General features: G+C 46.3%; 1 protein-coding gene across 1 annotated transcript in view; it reads left to right on the top strand.

Annotated features, from left to right (window-relative positions):
• The window catches only part of LOC115143500 (metabotropic glutamate receptor 4-like), a 305,004-nt gene that overhangs the window by 275,926 nt on the left and 6,508 nt on the right, over positions 1–22,570 (top strand). The window lies entirely within an intron of this gene.

Raw genomic sequence — 22,570 nt, 5'->3', positions numbered from 1 at the left:
CCGGAAGCTTATAAGATATCCCGATATAACTGCCAACGAACCATCAAACAGACAGAGTCAATACAGGAGTAAGATCAAATCTTACTGCACCGGCTCTGACGCTCGTCGAATGTGGCAGGGCTGACAAACTATTACAGACAACAAAGGGAAGCACAGCCGAGAGCTGCCCAGTGACACGAGCCTACCAGACGTCCTAAATTACTTCCATGCTCACTTCGAGGCAAGTAACACTGAAACACGCATGAGAGCATCAGCTGTTGCGGACAACTGTGTGATCACGCTCTTCATAGCCAATGTGAGTAAGACGTTTAAACAGGTCAACATTCACAAGGCCACAGGGCCAAACGGATCATCACGACGTGTACTCTGAGCATGTGCTGACCTACTGGCAAGTGACTTAACTGACATTTTCAATCTCTCCCTGTCTGAGTCTGTATTACCAACATGTTTCAAGCAGACCATCATAGTCCCTGTGCCCAAGAACACTAAGGTAACCTGCCAAAATGACTACCGACCCATAGCATTCACGGACTGTATCCATGAAGTGCTTTGAAAGGCCTGTCACATCAACACCATTATCCCAGAAACCCTAGAACCTCCTCCCAGCTGCCCACTGCTCTGAGGCTAGGAAAGACTGTCACCACCGATAAATCCTCTATAATTGAGAATTTCAATAAGCATTTCTCTATGACTGGCCATGCTTTCCACTTGGCTACCCCTCCTGCCCGGCACCCTCCACAGCACCCCGCCAAAGCCCGCACCATTTCTCCTTTACCCAAATCCAGATAGCTGATGTTCTGAAAGAGCGGCAAAATCTGGACCCCTACAAATCAGCCGGGCTAGACAATCTGGACCCCCTCTTTCTAAAATTATCTGATGAAATTGTTGCAACCCCTATTACTAGCCTGTTCAACCTCTCTTTCGTATCGTCTGAGATTCCCAAAGATTTGAAAGCTGCCACGGTCATCCCCCTCTTCAAAAGGGGTGACACTCTAGACCAGGGGTGTCAAACTCAAATACCCAGTGGGCCAAAATGTAAAACCTGAACAAAGTCACAGGCCAACATTGAACAAATTTAACCTTTTAATATGGACCCAAACAAGTTTTGCTTTAACATTGAATATGGAACAAGCATCGCTTATTACCATACAATATATAATTTAATAGTGGAGACATGCAAAATCGAATTTCAAATGAAAAAACACATCAATGGCATTCATTTATTAAATAAATCAAATTTAAATAAATATTGTATGCCTCTTTTCTATTTGCAGCCTTCTGATTTAAATACCAAAATAAACTTTTTCCACTGGCTAATAATTTTACAAATAAAATTATAATAAATCAATCAACCATTCAAGCCCATGCCTTGTAGCAAGAAAAAGTGCATAAAGAAAACGTTAATTATTGCACACTGGTCTAATCTGATGTGCCCAAGCCAGATACCTGGCATCTCTTCTTGGATGCTAGTTCATCAATGTCTGGGCTCAAGCTCTGAGCTGAAGAAATCCTCAGTATCGAGCGAAGATGTTCATCAGTCAGACATCTCCTGTGAGTTGTTTTGGTCATCTTCATCGAGGAGAAAAGTTGCTCGCATAGATAAGTGCTGCCGAACATGGAGAGCATCTGAGCAGCTTGGGTGCGGAGCTGAGGCATTGTGTCAGGGATGAACCGTGGAAACTGTGCGGCGCCCACAGCATCATACTTTGACTTCAGCTTGTCGTTGCACTGGAGTTCAATCAGCTCCATTTGGATGTTGGTTGGTGCATTTTCCACATCAACTGCGAAGGGATTACTAAGCAGTTCAAACTTGCATTTCTGGGCATCGAAGTCGGCAAATCGCCGGCTAAACTCAGTGGCGAGAACACTGAGTCCATGGGAACACGGCGGTAGAGATCTGCGCTTTTATGGATTGGCAGCAGGGAAAATGGCAAGGGTTTCCTTGCAGCATCTGATTCTCCCACAGGCACAGTTTAGTTTTGAAGGCCCTCACTGCAGCGTACATGTCTGTGATGATGCGCCCCCGCCCCTGAAGCTGCAGGTTCAGCGCATCGAGATGGCTCGAGATGTCACAGAGAAAGGCCAGCTCACACAGGAACTTTTGCTCCCGGAGCTCTGCTGTATCCTTCCCTTTGGTTTCCAGGAATTGACATATTTCCTCACGCAGCTCGAAACATCTGTTCAGTACTTTTCCTCTGCTTAGCCATCTCACCTCTGTGTGATACGGCACGTCTGCGTATTCCGAACCACACTCCTCCAGAAAAGATTTAAACTGGCGGTGATTTAGACCTTTGGCTCTTATAAAGTTAACTACCTGTGTTACTGTGGTCATAACATGTTCCATCTTTAGGGCTTTGGCACACAGTGCTTCCTGATGTATGATGCAGTGGTAAACAGTTAGCTCACCTGCACAGTTCTCTTCCCGCATCTTCTCCCGAACCATGCCCACCAGTCCACTCTTTTTACCGCACATCGCTGGCGCACCATCTGTCGTTAATCCAACGAGTTTATCCCACGGCAGCTTTATTTCAGTTACACATTTGGAAACCTCCTCAAAGATTTCCTTTCCTGTGGTTGTGCCATGCATTGATTTGAATCCTAATAGCTCCTCCGTAACACACAGATTTGAGTCCACTCCACGGATGAAGACTGACAGCTGAGCAGTATCAGATGCGTCGCAGCTCTCATCCACAGCGAGGGAGAACGCAACAAAATCTTTTCCCTTTTCCATCAGCTGGTAATACAGATTGGTGGCAAGATCACATGTGCGATCAGCTACTGTGTTCCTGCTCAGGCTCACGTTTGAAAATGCTTGTTTTTTCTCTGGGCATACGAGGTCACAAACCTTCATCATGCACTTTTTCATGAACTCTCCCTCATTAAAGGGCCGGGCTGATTTTGCGATCTCTGCTGCCACTATATAACTAGCCTTTACAGCAGCCTCGCTTTGTGATGTGGCTTTTTTAACCTCTTACCTCTACCTGGGACGCTTGCGTCCCAACTAGAGCTCTGGAAATGCAAATGCGCTACGCTAAATGCTAATAGTATTAGTTAAAACTCAAAAGTTCATTAAAATACACATGCAGGGTATCAAATTAAAGCTACACTCGTTGTGAATCCAGGCAACAAGTCAGATTTTTAAAATGCTTTTCGGCGACAGCATGAGAAGCTATTATCTGATAGCATGCACCAATACACTACAACAGAAAAGCACAGCAGGGGACGTAAACAAAATAATTAGCATTTCGGCGTTACACAAACCGCACAATAAAATAGAAAACAGTCATTACCTTTCACCATCTTCTTTGTTGGCACTCCTAGATGTCCCATAAACACTATTGGGTCTTTATTTCGATTAAATCGGGCCATATAAAGCCAAGATATCGTTATATGTAGACTGTGTGATAAACGAAAAAAACAGCGATTTCACAACGTAACGTCATTTTTTAAAATTCAAAAAGTAGACGATAAACTTTCACAAAACACTTGAAATACGTTTGTAATGCTACTTTAGGTATTAGTAAACGTTAATAAGCGATAAAAATCATCCGTAGGCGATGTACATATCATTAGCTGTCGTCTTGGAAAAAATTTCAGGAGAGAGCTCTTCCGGAATGATCTGGGCGGAGACCGGAGGTACGTCGTGCCCCTCTTTCGGTTCAACCAAGAATCAAAGAGGATTAAATTCACAAGATACTCGACAACATGGGGATGCTGTGGGAGTTGAATGCTCGGTCTTATCTAATTCGGCTCACTGTTAACAATTGCGGTAGTGGCGCAAGGATATTTATTTCCATTTTCTGTGATCAGGTTTTCCTGCGCTTTCCGATGTAACGCACGTTATGTAATAGCCACAGTCGTGATTTAACCAGTTTTAAAAACGTCCGAGGGTTTCCTATACACACATTCTAACCATATGAACGTACTATATTCCTGGCATGAGTAGCAGGGCGCTGAAATGTTGCGCGATTTTTAACAAAATGTTCAAAAAAGTAGAGGGTCGACTGAAGAGGTTAAACATATTCTGTTGTGAAACCAAACTTCTTTTCATCTCCTCTACTTTCTGGCTCCTTTGAGTCATGTCCAGGTCCTTGTATTTGTCATGGTGTTTCGTTTCATAGTGTCGTCTAATGTTGTACTCCTTACTTACAGCCACGTTGACTCCACAAACAAGACAAACAGGTTTGTCTTTTACATATGTAAACAGATATTCTGCCTCCCACTTGTCCAGAAAGCTCCTGTTTTCTGCCTTTCTTTTCGACATTTTTGGGAAGGGTTAGCTCGCTGACAGTTGTAGCGTCTATGTTGCTATGACTACTGTCACAGAGGAGAGAGCGTTTCTGGGTCCTGTCCTGATTGGCGCGCGAAAACAGCAGAGCATTATGGGATTCGTAGTATTAGTGGTGAATGCGCTGTATAATACCGGCGGGCCAGCTCTAGTGGTAATTTGGTATTGTCTCGCGGGCCAAATATAATTACCCCGCGGGCCAAATTTGGCCCACGGGCCAGAGTTTGACACCCATGCTCTAGACCCAAACTGCTACAGACCTATATCTATCCTACCCTGTATTTCTAATTTCTTCGAAAGCCAAGTTAACAAACAGATTACTGACCATTTCGAATCCCGCCATACCTTCTCCGCTATGCAATCTGGTTTCAGAGCTGGTCATGGGTGGACCTCAGCCACGCTCAAGGGTCTAAACGGTTCATAACCGCTATCGATTAGAGACATTACTGTGCAGCCATATTTATTGACCTGGCCAAGGCTTTCTACTCTGTCAACCACAACATTCTTATTGGCAGACTCGACAGCACCTTGGTTTCTCAAATGATTGCCTCGCCTGGTTTACCAACTACTTCTCTGATAGAGTTCAGTTTGTCAAATCGGAGGGCCTGTTGTCCGGACCTCTGACAGTCTCTATGGGTGTGCTACAGGGTTCAATTCTCAGGCCGACTCTCTTTTCTGTATACATCAATGATGTTGCTCTTGCTGCTGGTGATTCTCTGATCCACCTCTACGCAGACGACACCATTCTGTATACTTCTGGCCCCTCCTTGGACACTGTGTTAACTAACCTCCAGACGAGCTTCAATGCCCTACAACTCTCCTTCCGTGGCCTCCAACTGCTCTTAAACGCAAGTAAAACTAAATGCATACTATTCAATCGATGACTGCCCGCACCTGCTCGCACGTCCAGCATCACTACTCTGGACGGCTCTGACTTAGAATACGTGGACAACTACAAATACCTGGGTGTCTGGTTAGACTGTAAACTCTCCTTCCAGACTCACATTAAGCATCTCCAGTCCAAAATTAAATCTAGAATCGGCTTCCTTTATCACAACAAAGCATCCTTCACTCATGCTGCCAAACATACCCTCGTAAAACTGACCATCCTACCGATCCTCGACTTTGGTGATGTCATCTATGAAATAGCCTCCAACACTCTACTCAACAAACTGGATGCAGTCTATCACAGTGCCATCCGTTTTGTCACCAAAGCCCCATACACTACCCACCATTGTGACCTGTTCGCTCTCGTTGGTTGGCCCTTGCTTCATACTCGTCGCCAAACCCACTGGCTACAGGTTATCTACACGTCTCTGCTAGGTAAAGCCTCACCTTATCTCAGCTCACTAGTCACCATAGCAGCACCCACTCGTTGCATGCGCTCCAGCAGGTATATCTCACTGGTCACCCCCAAAGCCAATTCCTCCTTTGGTCGCCTTTCCTTCCAGTTCTCAGCTGCCCATGACTGAAACGAATTGCAAAAATCTCTGAAGCTGGAGACTCACATCTCCCTCACTAGCTTTAAGCACCAGCTGTCTGAACAGCTTACAGATCCCTGCACCTGTACATAGCCCATCTGTAAACAGCCCATCTATCTACCTACCTCATCCCCATACTGGTATTTATTTATTTTGCTCCTTTGCACCCCAGTATCTCTACCTGCACATTCATCTTCTGCTGATCTACCATTCCAGTGTTTAATTGCTATATTGTAATTACTTCGCCACCATGGCCTATTTATTTCCTTAACTTACCTCATTCTTTTCTTTTGTTCTACTGTATTATCGATTGTATGTTTTGTTTATTCCATGTGTAACTCTGTGTTGTTGTATGTGTCGAATTGCTACGCTTTATCTTGGCCAGGTCGCAGTTGCAAATGAGAACTTGTTCTCAACTAACCTACCTGGTTAAATAAAGGTTAAATAAAAAATAAAATAAATAAAAGAGCGACCTGAGGCTGGGGCTGACAGGTAAACAAAATGAGATACCGTGTTATTAAAACAGTCCAGGGGGCATCCACTGTGTAGCTGAGTGATCATAGGGTCAAGAGAGCAGCAATAGGTGAGTCAGGGTGCCGTTCGGTAGTCACTACTACGCTGTCACGCCCTGACTTTAGAGAGCTTTTTTTTCTCTATGGTGGTTAGGTCGAGGTGTGATTAAGGGTGGGTTATCCAGGTAATTATTTTTCTATGTTGGCCTGGTATGATTCCCAATCAGAGGCAGCGGTTTATCGTTGTCTCTGATTGAGGATCATATTTAGGTAGCCATTTCCCCATTGTGCTTTGTGGGATCTTGTCTATGTATAGTTGCCTGCGAGCACTACCTGAGCTTCACGTTTCGTTTAGCATTTTCTTGTTTTCTTTGAGTTTCACTACCTCATAAAGAGGATGAAACCATACAACGCTGCATCTTGGTCCACTCATTATAACGATCGTGGCAAAAGATCCCAGCACAAACGGACCGAGTAGCGTGGCCAGGAGGAGCAGACATCCTGGACGTGGGAGGAGATCCTGGCTGGAAAGGATCGCCTTCCATGGGAGCAGACGGAAGCAGCGAGGGAACAACAACGACGACACCGGGGATCGCAGCTGCGACGGAAGCCCGAGAGGCAGCCTCAAAAAATATATTGGGGGGAGGGCACACGGGGTGGTTGGTGGAGCCAGGTTTTGAACCAGAGCCAACTCCTCGTATTCACCGTGGGGCGCGTGTGACCGGTCAGGCACCATGTTTTACGGTGATACGCACTGTGTCTCCAGTGTGCATTCACAGCCCGGTGCGTTCTGTGCCAACTCCTCGCACTTGTCCTGCTAAAGTGGGTATCTGTCCAAGGATAGGTTGTGCCAGCTCAGCGCGCCTGGTCTCCAGTGCAAACAGAGACAACGATAAACGGCTGCCTCCGGTGACAGTTCCCAGTCCAGAGCTTCCGGTGACACTTCCCAGTCCAGAGCTTCCGGCGACAGTTCCCAGTCCATAGCTTCCGGTGATGTTTCACAGTCCGGAACCTCCAATGACGGACTACAGTCCGGAACCTCCTGAGACGGTCTACAGTCCGGAACCTCCTGAGATGGTCTACAGTCCGGAACCTCCCCTATTGAGTCAGGTTTTGCTGCCGGAGTCTGCACCTTTGGGCGGGGGGTACTGTCGGGGGACACAGCATTCAGAAAAGCTAGTGGGCCGGGGCTAGTAGATGGTTCTTCGGCGACATCGTAACGGAATAGCCAGATGAGACCACATCGGGAGATCACGTCCGCAGTCCAGTCGTGATGGATAGGCGGGGCTCCGTGTCGACAATAAAAGGTCCAGGCCAGTTGGCAAAGGAGGTATTGCAGCCCTAGAATTAGCTGGTATATGGGCCATGCTCGATGCTAGCTCAAGGCTAGCTGGTGCTAGCTTCGGGACAGGGGTATTAGCTAACAGTTGCCAGCTAGCTAGCTGCAATGATCCGGTCTAATGATCCAGAGCGCAGGTGTCCGGTGATATGGTAGAGAGAAGCAGTCCGATATGCTCTGGGTTGATATCGCGCTGTGCAGACTGGCAGGTGTTGTCCGAGCTAAGGCTGGCTGATGACGGGGAAAAAGGTAAAGACTGCTAGCCGTGGCTAACAAAGACTAGTAGCTAGTTAGCTGGCTAGCTCCTGATGGAAGTTCCAGTTATAAGGAACAAAAATTGCAGATCCGTACCAAATTGGGTGAGGCGGGTTGCAGGAAAGTATATTTAGTTCGTAGATAGAAAGTGAGATTAACATATATACATATATATACCAAAAAGACTGGCTATTTACACAGGATAAGACACAGGATAATGTAATGTAAATGGGATAAGACAAAGACAGATACACACATCCTACTGCAACGCCATCTTGGATTTCGATCACTAAGCTAAGAACACTGGAACTCAACACCTCCTTCTGCAACTGGATCCTGGACTTCCTGATGGTTCGTCCCCAGGTGGTATTTAAAAAATATATATTTTTTGCCGTTATTTTACCAAGTAAGTTGGCTGAGAATACGTTCTCATTTACAGCAACGACCTGGGGAATAGTTACAGGGGAGAGGAGGGGGATGAATGATCCAATTGTAAACTGGGGATTATTAGGTGACCGTGATGGTTTGAGGGCCAGATTGGGAATTTAGCCAGGACACCGGGGTTAACACCCCTACTCTTATGATAAGTACCATGGGATCTTTAATGAGCTCAGAGAGTCAGGACACCCGTCTAACGTCCCATCCGAAAGACAGCACCCTACACAGGGCCGTGTCCCCAATCACTGCCCTGGGGCATTGGGATATGTTTTAGACCAGAGGAAAGAGTGCCTCTGTATTTAATAAGAACAAGATAAACTAACACCAACTGCAAAAGCTCCAAATGAATATCTGATTTGATCTGAACACGGTTTATCTCTTGTAATCAGTAGCAAACAGCGATGGATATCAATAACTACTGTCTTCCAGCTGTCTTCTGCCTTGAAAGATAAAAGAGAATAGTGAAATAGAAGAGATACTTGTCAGCTTTTTCCTAAACAAGGTAATCCATTAGCTAGTGTGTCTTTGAATCACTAAACAGGACAGTGGAAGAAAAAACACCTTAAATGTGATGGTAAAGCTTTTATTTTATCCCCCTTTACAATCCCTCAGATCCCCAGCCCTGCTAATTCAATTTGAAGACTTGAAACACGTTATCTTATAGAGGTTTTAGATAGGAGGTGGCTTTTCTTATCACAATTATATTAGACATTCATTCATTAGTATTTCCCTCAAAAAAGTGCAGACGCTTTTGGGGAGAGATAGCGTAACTGTTATTCATTAGGAGGAGGAGAGACATCATTGCCAGGAGGCCAAAGCTCTGCTAGGTGAGAGAGAAAACACAGTGGCATGATGGAACGGAGACATGGTCTCTTATACTGCTGTCTGCTTTCCTTTAAACTGTATTACTGCAGCTAGATAGTATTATAGTATTATACACGTGCTCACACAGGAAACGTTGCCTGTGGTGTAACGACACCTTCACAGAATCTCAAGGAGATGTAATATTCAGTTCTGAATTATTATGTTATTAGACAGCAGTTCTTAAATACGATCTTTTGTGCTATAATATGCAGGATGTGGCATCCACAATCAATAATACTGGGCTGCAGCACATACAAACTGCCTGATTTTCAAATCAATGACAATAATGCCATGACAGATTCTTTGCACTGTTACGTAAACCATGTTCCTTTATAAGAAATTAATGTCAAATTAATGTCAAAACAAAATAACCTGATAATCATCAAGAGTGACAGATGCAACAAAGCCTTGCGGCTGGAGATTATATGTCTTTTAGAGCAAATTAAATGCTGTTGATTGACCACATATGTTCCCACCACCAGTTTACAGCGAGCCTCCCTCATCTGGCACTCCAAACACACTCATTCATTTGTCATCGTGTGTCAGGAGAAATGTAAAAAATGCCATGGGAGTCCTACTCTATCATTCAAATGGAGACAACTGGCCTATCTATAGTGTGTGTTCATGGAACATGATGCGGGATATGGATGTCGATGTGGCACTGCTTCACCTGGAGAGGTGCTGTAAATCAGAGGCTGTCTGTCAGGTAGGGGGAGTCAGAGGCTGTCTCTCAGGTAGGGGGAGTGGGAGGCTGTCTGTCAGGTAGGGGGAGTCAGAGGATGTATGTCAGGGTAGTGGGAGGGTCTGAGGTAGGGGGCTGTCTGTCAGGTAGGGGAGTCAGAGGCTGTCTGTCAGGTAGGGGAGTGGGAGGCTGTCTGTCAGGTAGGGGGAGTCAGAGGCTGTCTGTCAGGTAGGGGAGTCAGAGGCTGTCTGTCAGGTAGGGGTCAGAGGATGTCTGTCAGGTAGGGGGAGTGGGAGGCTGTCTGTCAGGTAGGGGGAGTAGGGGGGGGCTGTCTGTCAGGTAGGGGGAGTGGGAGGCTGTCTGTCAGGTAGGGGAGTCAGAGGCTGTCTGTCAGGTAGGGGAGTGGGAGGCTGTCTGTCAGAGGATGTCTGTCAGGTAGGGGGTGGGAGGCTGTCTGTCAGGTAGGGGGAGTGGGAGGCTGTCTGTCAGGTAGGGGGAGTGGGAGGCTGTCTGTCAGGTAGGGGGAGTCAGAGGCTGTCTGTCAGGTAGGGGGAGGAGGATGTCTGTCAGGTAGGGGAGTGGGAGGCTGTCTGTCAGGTAGGGGGAGTCAGAGGCTGTCTCTCAGGTAGGGAGTGGGAGGCTGTCTGTCAGGTAGGGGAGTCAGAGGCTGTCTGTCAGGTAGGGGGAGTCAGAGGATGTCTGTCAGGTAGGGGGAGTGGGAGGCTGTCTGTCAGGTAGGGGGAGTGGGAGGCTGTCTGTCAGGTAGAGGGAGTGGGAGGCTGTCTGTCAGGTAGGGGGAATCAGAGGCTGTCTGTCAGGTAGGGGAGTCAGAGGATGTCTGTCAGGTAGGGGGAGTGGGAGGCTCTCTGTCAGGTAGGGGGAGTGGGAGGCTCTCTGTCAGGTAGGGGAGTGGGAGGGGTCAGGTAGGGGGAGTGGGAGGCTGTCTGTCAGGTAGGGGTAATCAGAGGCTGTCTGTCAGGTAGGGGGAGTGGGAGGCTGTCTGTCAGGTAGGGGGAATCAGAGGATGTCTGTCAGGTAGGGGAGTCAGAGGATGTCTGTCAGGTAGGGGAGTGGGAGGCTGTCTGTCAGGTAGGGGGAGTGGGAGGCTGTCTGTCAGGTAGGGGGAATCAGAGGATGTCTGTCAGGTAGGGGGAGTCAGAGGATGTCTGTCAGGTAGGGGGAGTGGGAGGCTGTCTGTCAGGTAGGGGGAGTGGGAGGCTGTCTGTCAGGTAGGGGAATCAGAGGCTGTCTGTCAGGTAGGGGAGTGGGAGGCTGTCTGTCAGGTAGGGGGAATCAGAGGCTGTCTGTCAGGTAGGGGGAATCAGAGGATGTCTGTCAGGTAGGGTGAGTGGGAGGCTGTCTGTCAGGTAGGGGGAGTCAGAGGATGTATGTCAGGTAGGGGGAGTCAGAGGCTGTCTGTCAGGTAGGGGGAGTGGGAGGCTGTCTGTCAGGTAGGGGAATCAGAGGCTGTCTGTCAGGTAGGGGGAGTCAGAGGATGTCTGTCAGGTAGGGGAGTGGGAGGCTTTCTGTCAGGTAGGGGGAGTGGGGGGCTGTCTGTCAGGTAGGGGGAGTGGGAGGCTGTCTGTCAGGTAGGGGAGTCAGAGGCTGTCTGTCAGGTAGGGGGGAGTGGGAGGCTGTCTGTCAGGTAGGGGGAGTCAGAGGATGTCTGTCAGGTAGGGGAGTGGGAGGCTGTCTGTCAGGTAGGGGGAGTGGGAGGCTGTCTGTCAGGTAGGGGAGTGGGAGGCTGTCTGTCATTTAGGGGGAGTGGGAGGCTGTCTGTCAGGTAGGTGGAGTGGGAGGCTGTCTGTCAGGTAGGGGAGTGGGAGGCTGTCTGTCTGTCAGGTAGGGGGAGTCAGAGGCTGCCTGTCAGGTAGGGGGAGTGGGAGGCTGTCTGTCAGGGGGTGGGAGGCTGTCTGTCAGGTAGGGGAATCAGAGGCTGTCTGTCAGGTAGGGGGAGTCAGAGGATGTCTGTCAGGTAGGGGAGTGGGAGGCTGTCTGTCAGGTAGGGGGAATCAGAGGCTGTCTGTCAGGTAGGGGAGTCAGAGGATGTCTGTCAGGTAGTGGGAGGCTGTCTGTCAGGTAGGGAGAGTGGGAGGCTGTCTGTCAGGTAGGGGAGTCAGAGGATGTCTGTCAGGTAGGGGAATCAGAGGCTGTCTGTCAGGTAGGGGGAGTCAGAGGCTGTCTGTCAGGTAGGGAGAGTGGGAGGCTGTCTGTCAGGTAGGGAGAGTCAGAGGCTGTCTGTCAGGTAGGGGAATCAGAGGCTGTCTGTCAGGTAGGTGGAGTCAGAGGATGTCTGTCAGGTAGGGGGAGTGGGAGGCTGTCTGTCAGGTAGGGGGAGTGGGAGGCTCTCTGTCAGGTAGGGAGAGTGGGAGGCTGTCTGTCAGGTAGGGAGAGTCAGAGGCTGTCTGTCAGGTAGGGGAATCAGAGGCTGTCTGTCAGGTAGGGGGAGTCAGAGGCTGTCTGTCAGGTAGGGAGAGTGGGAGGCTGTCTGTCAGGTAGGGGAATCAGAGGCTGTCTGTCAGGTTGGGGGAGTCAGAGGATGTCTGTCAGGTAGGGGGAGTGGGAGGCTGTCTGTCAGTTAGGGGGAGTCAGAGGCTGTCTGTCAGGTAGGAGGAGTGGGAGGCTGTCTGTCAGGTAGGGGGAGTGGGAGGCTGTCTGTCAGGTAGGGGGAATCAGAGGATGTCTGTCAGGTAGGGGAGGAGGATGTCTGTCAGGTAGGGGGAGTGGGAGGCTGTCTGTCAGGTAGGGGGAGTGGGAGGCTGTCTGTCAGGTAGGGGAATCAGAGGCTGTCTGTCAGGTAGGGGGAGTGGGAGGCTGTCTGTCAGGTAGGGGGAGTGGGAGGCTGTCTGTCAGGTAGGGGGAGTGGGAGGCTGTCTGTCAGGTAGGGGGAATCAGAGGCTGTCTGTCAGGTAGGGGGAATCAGAGGATGTCTGTCAGGTAGGGTGAGTGGGAGGCTGTCTGTCAGGTAGGGGGAGTCAGAGGATGTATGTCAGGTAGGGGAGTCAGAGGCTGTCTGTCAGGTAGGGGAGTGGGAGGCTGTCTGTCAGGTAGGGGGAATCAGAGGCTGTCTGTCAGGTAGGGGGAGTCAGAGGATGTCTGTCAGGTAGGGGGAGTGGGAGGCTTTCTGTCAGGTAGGGGGAGTGGGGGCTGTCTGTCAGGTAGGGGAGTGGGAGGCTGTCTGTCAGGTAGGGGGAGTCAGAGGCTGTCTGTCAGGTAGGGGAGTGGGAGGCTGTCTGTCAGGTAGGGGGAGTCAGAGGATGTCTGTCAGGTAGGGGGAGTGGGAGGCTGTCTGTCAGGTAGGGGAGTGGGAGGCTGTCTGTCAGGTAGGGGAGTGGGAGGCTGTCTGTCATTTAGGGAGTGGGAGGCTGTCTGTCAGGTAGGTGGAGTGGGAGGCTGTCTGTCAGGTAGGGGAGTGGGAGGCTGTCTGTCTGTCTCAGAGGCTGCCTGTCAGGTAGGGGAGTGGGAGGCTGTCTGTCAGGTAGGGGGAGTGGGAGGCTGTCTGTCAGGTAGGGGGAATCAGAGGCTGTCTGTCAGGTAGGGGGAGTCAGAGGATGTCTGTCAGGTAGGGGGAGTGGGAGGCTGTCTGTCAGGTAGGGGGAATCAGAGGCTGTCTGTCAGGTAGGGGGAGTCAGAGGATGTCTGTCAGGTAGGGGGAGTGGGAGGCTGTCTGTCAGGTAGGGAGAGTGGGAGGCTGTCTGTCAGGTAGGGGGAGTCAGAGGATGTCTGTCAGGTAGGGGAATCAGAGGCTGTCTGTCAGGTAGGGGGAGTCAGAGGCTGTCTGTCAGGTAGGGAGAGTGGGAGGCTGTCTGTCAGGTAGGGAGAGTCAGAGGCTGTCTGTCAGGTAGGGGAATCAGAGGCTGTCTGTCAGGTAGGGGGAGTCAGAGGATGTCTGTCAGGTAGGGGGAGTGGGAGGCTGTCTGTCAGGTAGGGGAGTGGGAGGCTCTCTGTCAGGTAGGGAGAGTGGGAGGCTGTCTGTCAGGTAGGGAGAGTCAGAGGCTGTCTGTCAGGTAGGGGAATCAGAGGCTGTCTGTCAGGTAGGGGAGTCAGAGGCTGTCTGTCAGGTAGGGAGAGTGGGAGGCTGTCTGTCAGGTAGGGGAATCAGAGGCTGTCTGTCAGGTTGGGGGAGTCAGAGGATGTCTGTCAGGTAGGGGAGTGGGAGGCTGTCTGTCAGTTAGGGGGAGTCAGAGGCTGTCTGTCAGGTAGGAGGAGTGGGAGGCTGTCTGTCAGGTAGGGGGGTGGGAGGCTGTCTGTCAGGTAGGGGGAGTCAGAGGATGTCTGTCAGGTAGGGGGAGTGGGAGGCTGTCTGCCCGGTAGGGGGATCAGAGGCTGTCTGTCAGGTAGGGGGAATCAGAGGCTGTCTGTCAGGTAGGGGAGTCAGAGGCTGTCTGTCAGGTAGGGGGAGTGGGAGGCTGTCTGTCAGGTAGGGGGAGTGGGAGGCTGTCTGTCAGGTAGGGGGAATCAGAGTCTGTCTGTCAGGTAGGGGGAGTCAGAGGCTGTCTGTCAGGTAGGGGGAGTGGCAGGCTGTCTGTCAGGTAGGGGGAGTGGGAGGCTGTCTGTCAGGTAGGGGGAGTGGGAGGAGTGGGAGAGGCGCTCTACCATGGAGTCCAAAGAGAAGGTGTCTCTCCTCATAATGGCAGTACCAGTGTGTGGGTAAAATCACTGTGGATGCCAAGCCAGGGAAAAAAATTACATCCCATGTCAAATCAAATTAAATCAAACTTTATTTGTCACATGCGCCAAATACAACAATTGTAGACCTTACTGTGAAATGCTTACTTATGAGCCCTTAACCAACAGTGCAGTTCAAGAAAAGTTAAGAAAATATTAACCAAATTAACTACAGGGGGTACCGGTACGTCAGTGTGTGGGGGTACAGGTTAGTTGAGGTAATTTATACATGTAGGTAGGGGTGAAGTGACTATTCGTAGACAATAAACAGTGAGTAGCAGCAGTGTACAAATCAAATGAAGGTGAGAATATTGAAATAGTAGAGATACAAAATGTGTTGTGATAATTGCGTTGTTTGCTCTATAACCTGTTAGTTCATATGCCTTGACACTTTGATATATAGACAATATGAAGACACAATGGCAGAATAAATTCAACAACACATTTGTTTCATCGCAAAACCAGAGAGAAACATCTGTCCAGTGAAGTCCACAAAGCATATTGCATGTAACAAACATGACCTACAGCATGGACAATCAAGTTAATGCTTTTGACATTTTCTGACTACTTTTAGAAAAACATGTTGCCTCACCCTCAACACTAATGCCATCCTCCTCTATTTCATTTTGACAGAACGGTCTATGACACTGTGATACAGTACACACTTTACATTTTTGTTGACCTGTGCTACCTGGCTAAAATGCTTGCTTGCTAGCCTAACTTCTTTTCATGGGAAACGATAAGCCAGTTAGTTAACATTAGCCTACTGCATCTAGCTACATATTGAACTTCCATCCTCTTAGGCCAGGGGCACAATGTATGAATTTATGGTAATAAATTCATTATAATCATTGGCCATTATGGAGAATTTAGTAAAACAACAAGTCCAAATCCCTATCTCTGTCCATGGCTAATTTAGGAAAGGGACCATTTTAGCTAGCTAGCCTCTCTAGGCTAGGGGGCGGTATTTTCACGTCCAGATGAAAAGTGTGCCCAAAGTAAACTGCCTGCTACTCAGGCCCAGAAGATCTGGATAGAAAACAATCTGAAGTGTCTAAAACTGTTGAATGATGTCTGTGAGTTTAACAGAACTTATTTGGCATTCGAAACCCCAAGGACAAACCATCCAGGATTTTTTGTTGTTGTTGAGGTCACTCTCTTTTCAATGGGTTTTCTATGTGGATCTAGATTTCAAAGGCACTTGCTTGCAGTTCCTATCATTTACATTACATTTAAGTCATTTAGCAGACGCTCTTATCCAGAGCGACTTACAAATTGGACTTCCACTGGATGTCAACAGCCTTTAGAAGTTGGTTGATGTTTTTCCTTTGAGAAATGAAGAAGTAGGGCTGTCCAAAACCAACAGAAGAAGCTCTTCAAAGGTAAGGCATGAATTATATCATTATTTCTGAGTTTTGTGTCGCGCCTGGCAGGATGAAATATGATTGTCTGTGTTTGTTTGATGGGGTGCTGTCCACAGATAATCGCATGGTTTGCTTTCGCCGTAAAGCCTTTTTGAAATCTGACACAGTGGCTGGATTAACAAGAAGTTAAGCTTTATTTTGACATATTGCATGTGTATTTTTAAGAATGTTAAATATTTACCATTCTGTAGTTTGAATTTGGCGCCCTGCACTTTCACTGGATGTTGGTCAGGTGGGATGGTAGAGTCCCATCTAGCCTAGAGAGGCTAGCTAGTAACCGGAGGACAACAACACAACAAGGTGCAACTATTAAAACATTTTTTGTCAATGATGTTTGGATTGATGTGATGTAATTGTTGTGAGGCCAAATCCAAGCTAGCTTCCGTTTTTGGTGCGCCAGGACCATTCATAGTTGACCGCACTTAGTTTAGCTCAACACTGATTGGCTTCCCTTGCATTCAATGCTACAGGTGGCAAGACTATCATACTCTTTTTGACCAGACAGCATCAGATAGATGGGCTACATGTACGGAGACTCCGGTAGGAGATACATTCAGCCTCTTGCGGAGTGAAGAGAAATGATGAAACACAGAGAAACGAAAGATAATTTACTATACAATATGTTTTTACATTTTTTTATTGGTCAATTTTTTTTGTGATACCTGTCTTCCCTTGGCACCCATAAATACACGGATGCACACAATTCCAACACAATCCGCCACTTTAGGAAGAGCTGCCATTATGGTGCTGGTGAGGGGTTCTGTCCATCTCTTTTATGTTATGTATTTTTCATTATTCTGTTGACATTGTTTTTTGTTGTTGTCTCTGGGCTGCTAAGAGAGAAGGTTAGTTCAACAGAATCAGATAACACGCTGTGATGTTATGTGTCCATATACTGTTATGCAGGGTCAGACACAGTTCTCACCACGCCACCTGCAGAAAGAGAGCGATAGACAGAGCAATCAGACAGAGCACTCTGCTTTGGGTTGTTGTTGGTTTTTCATAGATAAACAACATTAGTCATTGAGCAGCTGTCCCAGAGGCCCAATAGAAGATAATGAGGATCAATGGGACAGCGCACAGATGCCTGGATACGTTCTAAGATTTCACAGTGGTTTCATCAGCTACAAGATGCAAGCCCTTTGTCTGTGAAGTTGTTGACCTGTGCATTCCTAGCGGGAGAGTAGGGGATAGGACAAGAAGCTAATCAAGGCCAAAACATTGCAGTCTCTTTGTAAATCACGTTCTCCAGCAACAGCACATTAGTGTCCCCGAGGGCAATAAACTGTTATTGGCTTAATTAGACTATAATCACAGTTAGTTTTGATACAATAAGATATGACTGCACTGTATGTTCCCATGCTACTCTAAGTAACCATGCAAGGCTATGAAATCCCTCGACGACTAAAATATTGAAATTACATTGAAATTAATAATATCCTGTCATTTTGAATGTGCCATACTGTACTATGAATAAAACCATAGAACCAGCATGTTTTCTCATTGAAAGTGTTTTTTTTCTTCATCAGTCTTCAGAACTAGCATGTTATCCAGCCTGCTAATGAAATACAGGTCTGTAGAAGTCATATGTTCTATGTGTGCAGGTCTTCCAATAGCAGTGTTCCAATATGGAAGTTCATAGATTGTTCAAGCACATTCCTCGTCGACGCTCAGTCCCCTTTTTTATGGTTCTCTCTTTCACTCATTAGTGTTACAGTGTGGTGTCTGTCTGAGGCATGCATCGGCTCGGGCCTGCACTGTCGATGACGCAGTTATGGGAGGTGTGTGCACCATTACCATCCTACCTCGGTATGCTGCTCTGAACGTGCTGAGGCAGAGGCAGATTAAGAAGAAGTACAGGCTAATGATCCAGCCAGTCTACTGAGCCAAGTCACAGTCGGAATATTGATTTTATCTGGTTTTGCTCTGATTTACACTCACAGTCCGATGGTGGACAGTTGATTTTAGGCTTATTCAACAAAACTAAAATGCCAAACCATAATCCAAATTTTCAGACTCTACAGTGATCGGATTCTAATATTTAACTCTGCCTTATAAACTGGGTGGTTCGAGCCCTGAATGCTGATTGGTTGACAGCTGTGGTATATCCGACTGTATACCACAGGTATGACAAAACATTCATCTTTACTGCTCTAATTACGTTGGAAACTAGTTTATAAGAGCAATAAGGCACCTCAGAGGTTTATGGTATATGGCCAAAATACCATGGCTAACGGTTGTATACAGGCACTCTGCGTTGCGTCGTGCGAGGAATCAAATCAAATCAGATTTGATTTTATTTGTCACATACGCCAAATATAACATCTGTAGACCTTAATGTGAAATGCTTACTTACAAGCCCTTAAACAACAATACAGTTCAACAAATAGAGATAAGAAAATATTTACTAAAGTAAATAAAAAAGGAACACATTAAAATTACATAACAATAACGAGGCTATATACAGGGGATACCGGTGCCGAGTCAATGTGCCGGGGTACAGGTTAGTCAAGGTGGTTTGGGGTCAAGGGACTATGCATAGATAATTAACAGTGAGTAGCTGTTTTGCTTCATTTGAGGATGGCATGCATGGGATGGACATAGAAGTATTCCTCTCTTCAAAGTCAGCTACAGTTGACTCCATGTCTGATGAATGCAAACTGGGTGTAATTACAATGCAGTTTACTAGAGTAGCAGGAATTAGAGGTATGCATAAATATACAGACCGAACCGACCCGAGGTCAACTAGACGTGTTCCATATAGACCTGGTCGAATCCAGATCTGATCCGAGTCAATTATTTTACTACTTTATTATCCATTACTGATAAAGTGCAAGGGAGAGGAGGGAGGGACGTAATCACGCATAGGTGGATCCGTGAAGATCTCTTGTAGAAATTTCCAGGTGAACAAAATTACACATTTATAACATCAGTGTTACATCACTGTTACAGAGTTATGAACCAGAGTTGTGAACCAGGATTGTGAACTAGGGTTATGAACCCTGGACCTATCACGTTTTAGGGAAGACCCAGATGCAGACAGTGTTGAAGTAACAAAAGTGTATTAGCAGAACAGGGGCAGGCAAAACGACAAGTCAAGGGCAGGCAGAGGTCAGTAATCCAGATCAGAGTCAAAAGGTACAGAACGGCAGGCAGTCTCAGGGTCAGGGCAGGCAGAGGTAAATGATCCGGGGCGGTGTGACAAGGTATAAAATGGCAGACAAGGCTCAGGGTCAGGGCAGGCAGAATGGTCAAAACTGGGAAAACTATAAAACAGGAAGAAAAGAAAAAAACAGGAGCAAGGGGGAAAATGCTGGTAGGCTTGATAGACAAAACGTACTGGCAACAGACAAACAGAGAACATTTACATTTTACATTTAAGTCATTTAGCAGACGCTCTTATCCAGAGCGACTTACAAATTGGTGCGTTCACCTTAAGACATCCAGTGGAACAGCCACTTTACAATAGTGCATCTAACAACACACAAATAAAGAACACTGACAACACTAACATGAAGAACACTGACAACACACAAATAAAGAACACTGACAACACACAAATAAAGAACACTGACAACACACAAATAAAGAACACCAACAACACACACATAAAGAACACTGACAACACACAAATAAAGAACACTGACAACACACAAATAAAGAACACTGACAACACACAAATAAAGAACACTGACAACACACAAATAAAGAACACGGACAACACACAAATAAAGAACACGGACAACACACAAATAAAGAACACTGACAACACACAAATAAAGAACACGGACAACACACAAATAAAGAACACGGACAACACACAAATAAAGAACACTGACAACACACACATGAACACTAACAACACACAAATAAAGAACACGGACAACACACAAATAAAGAACACGGACAACACACAAATAAAGAACACTGACAACACACAAATAAAGAACACGGACAACACACAAATAAAGAACACTGACAACACACAAATAAAGAACACGGACAACACACAAATAAAGAACACGGACAACACACAAATAAAGAACACTGACAACACACAAATAAAGAACACGGACAACACACAAATAAAGAACACTGACAACACACACATGAACACTAACAACACACAAATAAAGAACACTAACAACACACAAATAAAGAACACTGACAACACACAAAATATAAATACACTGGGGATAATTGGGAAGATACACGACACCTGGAGGGGGGTGGAGACAAGCACAGATCAGGGTGTGACAGAGGAAGAGTTATGAACCAGGGTTATAAGCCAGGGTTACGAGCCAAGGTTATGAACCAGGGTTATGACCCAGGGTAATGAACTAGGGTTATGAACCAGGGTTATAAACCAGAGTTTGAACCAGAGTTATGAACCAGTCAAATACAATAAAGTGATCACAGAAGTCAAATGATCATCAGTACTCAGTGACTTCTCACAGTAGTAATCACATTGAATAATTCTAGACTTACAGATGTAAACTACTCAACCAAGCATTGTACTAGCATGGTGTTAATATGGTGCTAAAATACAGTGGCTTCAGAAAGTTTTCATACTTATTCTACATTTTGTTGTGTTACAACCTGAATTCAAAATGGATTAAATATTTGTATTTACTCACGCACCCAATACCACATAATGACAAGGTGAAAACACGTTTTTAGAGATCTTTGCAAATGTATTGATAATGAAATACAGAAATATCAAATTTACATAAGTATTCACACCTCTAGGTCAATACATGTTAGAATCACCCTTGGCAGAGATTACAGCTGTGAGTCTTTCTGGTTAAGTCTCTAAGAGCTTTGCACACCTGGATTGTACAATATTTGCACATTATTCTTATTAAAAATCTTGAAGCACAATCAAATTGGTTGTTGATCATTGCTAGATCTTGCCATAGATTTTCAGAGTGTCTGCTGGAAAGCAAACTGAACTCGGTTTTCCTTCAGGATTTTGCCTGTGCTTAGCCTATTCCATTTATTTTTATCAACAGAAAAAACTCCCTAGTCCTTGCTGATGACAAGCAAACCCATAACATGATGCAGCCACCACCATGCCTGAAAATATGAGTGGTAGTCATGTGTTGTGTTGTATTTGCCCTGTTTTGCAGTTTTATTGTAGTGCCTTATTGCAAACAGGATGCATGTTCTGGAATATTTTTTATTCTGTTCAGGCAACCTTCTTTTCACCCTGTCTTTAGTTCAGTATTGTGGAGTAACTACAACGTTGTTGATCCATCCTCAGTTTTCACCTATCACAGTCTTTAAACTCTGTAACTGTTTTAAAGTCACCATTGGCCTCATGGTGAAATCCATGAGCGGTTTCCTTCCTCTCCGGCAACTGATTTAGAAAGGAAGCATGTATCTTTATAGTGACTGGGAGTATTGATACCATCCACAGTGTCATTAATATCTTAACCATGCTCAAAGGGATAGTCAATGTCTGTGAGAGACTCTACCACCGCTGGCTTCTGCTCATTCAATCCTGCATCCACCATCCCCTATGAGAGAGAGAGAGAATAACAACACAGACCCACTAGCAGAGGGTCACGTATGGGGAAGGTACACTATGTTGATGAAACAACAGCAGGGTTTTCTGGGTTAGATAGCTGGCTAGAGAGAAAGGTCTGATCAAAACAAGCAGATTTTTATTATAATGGTGATCTCTCAGTCAAATCCAATATTTACAGGTTAACACACTATTGGGATGTATGTTTGTTTTGGGTTGGGCCATACAGTATCATGCTGTGGATTCACCTTGGTCTATACCATTTTATATCATCCCAACCTTTAATTACTTTCCCCTGATCAGGTCGGGTGATCAGTATTTGTAACAATGTAGACATTACAATTCCTGCAAGCCTGTCCCTCCCGTTTAATGTTCTCAATAAGCTAGCCTAATTAACACAGCTCTGCTTAGCAAACACTTCAAGTGGAGTGAGTTAGACTGCTGATCAGCAAGGCCCTCCCCCGTGATTCACAATGTTCAGCCATGGATAAATATTTCATGAGGTTGTTTCCTTTGTATAGAGTAGCATGTAGGGAGTCAAAATAGACTGGTGTTTTGAAATTGCCGTGAGTTCCATGTTAAAACTAGCACTGCAAAAAATGCAACAAAAATATCTTGGTCTGATGCACTGTGGTGGTGGGGAGTAGGGTGGGGTCTTATGAAGAAAGTATGTTGATTTAATAAACAGTGTTATGGACTAGCCTTTGTGCTCTGCCCTCCTACCAACAAATTAACTTAAGTAATAATTGACTTGTCTAATGTGCATTGTAACTAATCATAGTGATACGCCACATACATGGTTTATATGTTCTAGTAAATGAGCTTCTTACACAATAACATTGGTGAGGAGCAAGGCTTTGACATGTATTCAATGATATCAGTTTTGTCCTTCACAAACCTTGTCCACCTCTTCATGAATGGCATACGCCAAGGACAGACTGACAGAAGTATTTAAACCTCAGTAGTCAACAAGGCTTGATGTGAACATTAACATCTACAGTAAACCACCAGGGATGAACATTAACATCGACAGTAAACCACCAGGGATGAACATTAACATCTACAGTAAACCACCAGGGATGAACATTAACA

Source organism: Oncorhynchus nerka, linkage group LG15 (genome assembly GCF_034236695.1).
Source record: "Oncorhynchus nerka isolate Pitt River linkage group LG15, Oner_Uvic_2.0, whole genome shotgun sequence".
NCBI classification, from domain to species: domain Eukaryota; kingdom Metazoa; phylum Chordata; class Actinopteri; order Salmoniformes; family Salmonidae; genus Oncorhynchus; species Oncorhynchus nerka.
This window is presented reverse-complemented; position numbering and strand designations above follow the sequence as displayed.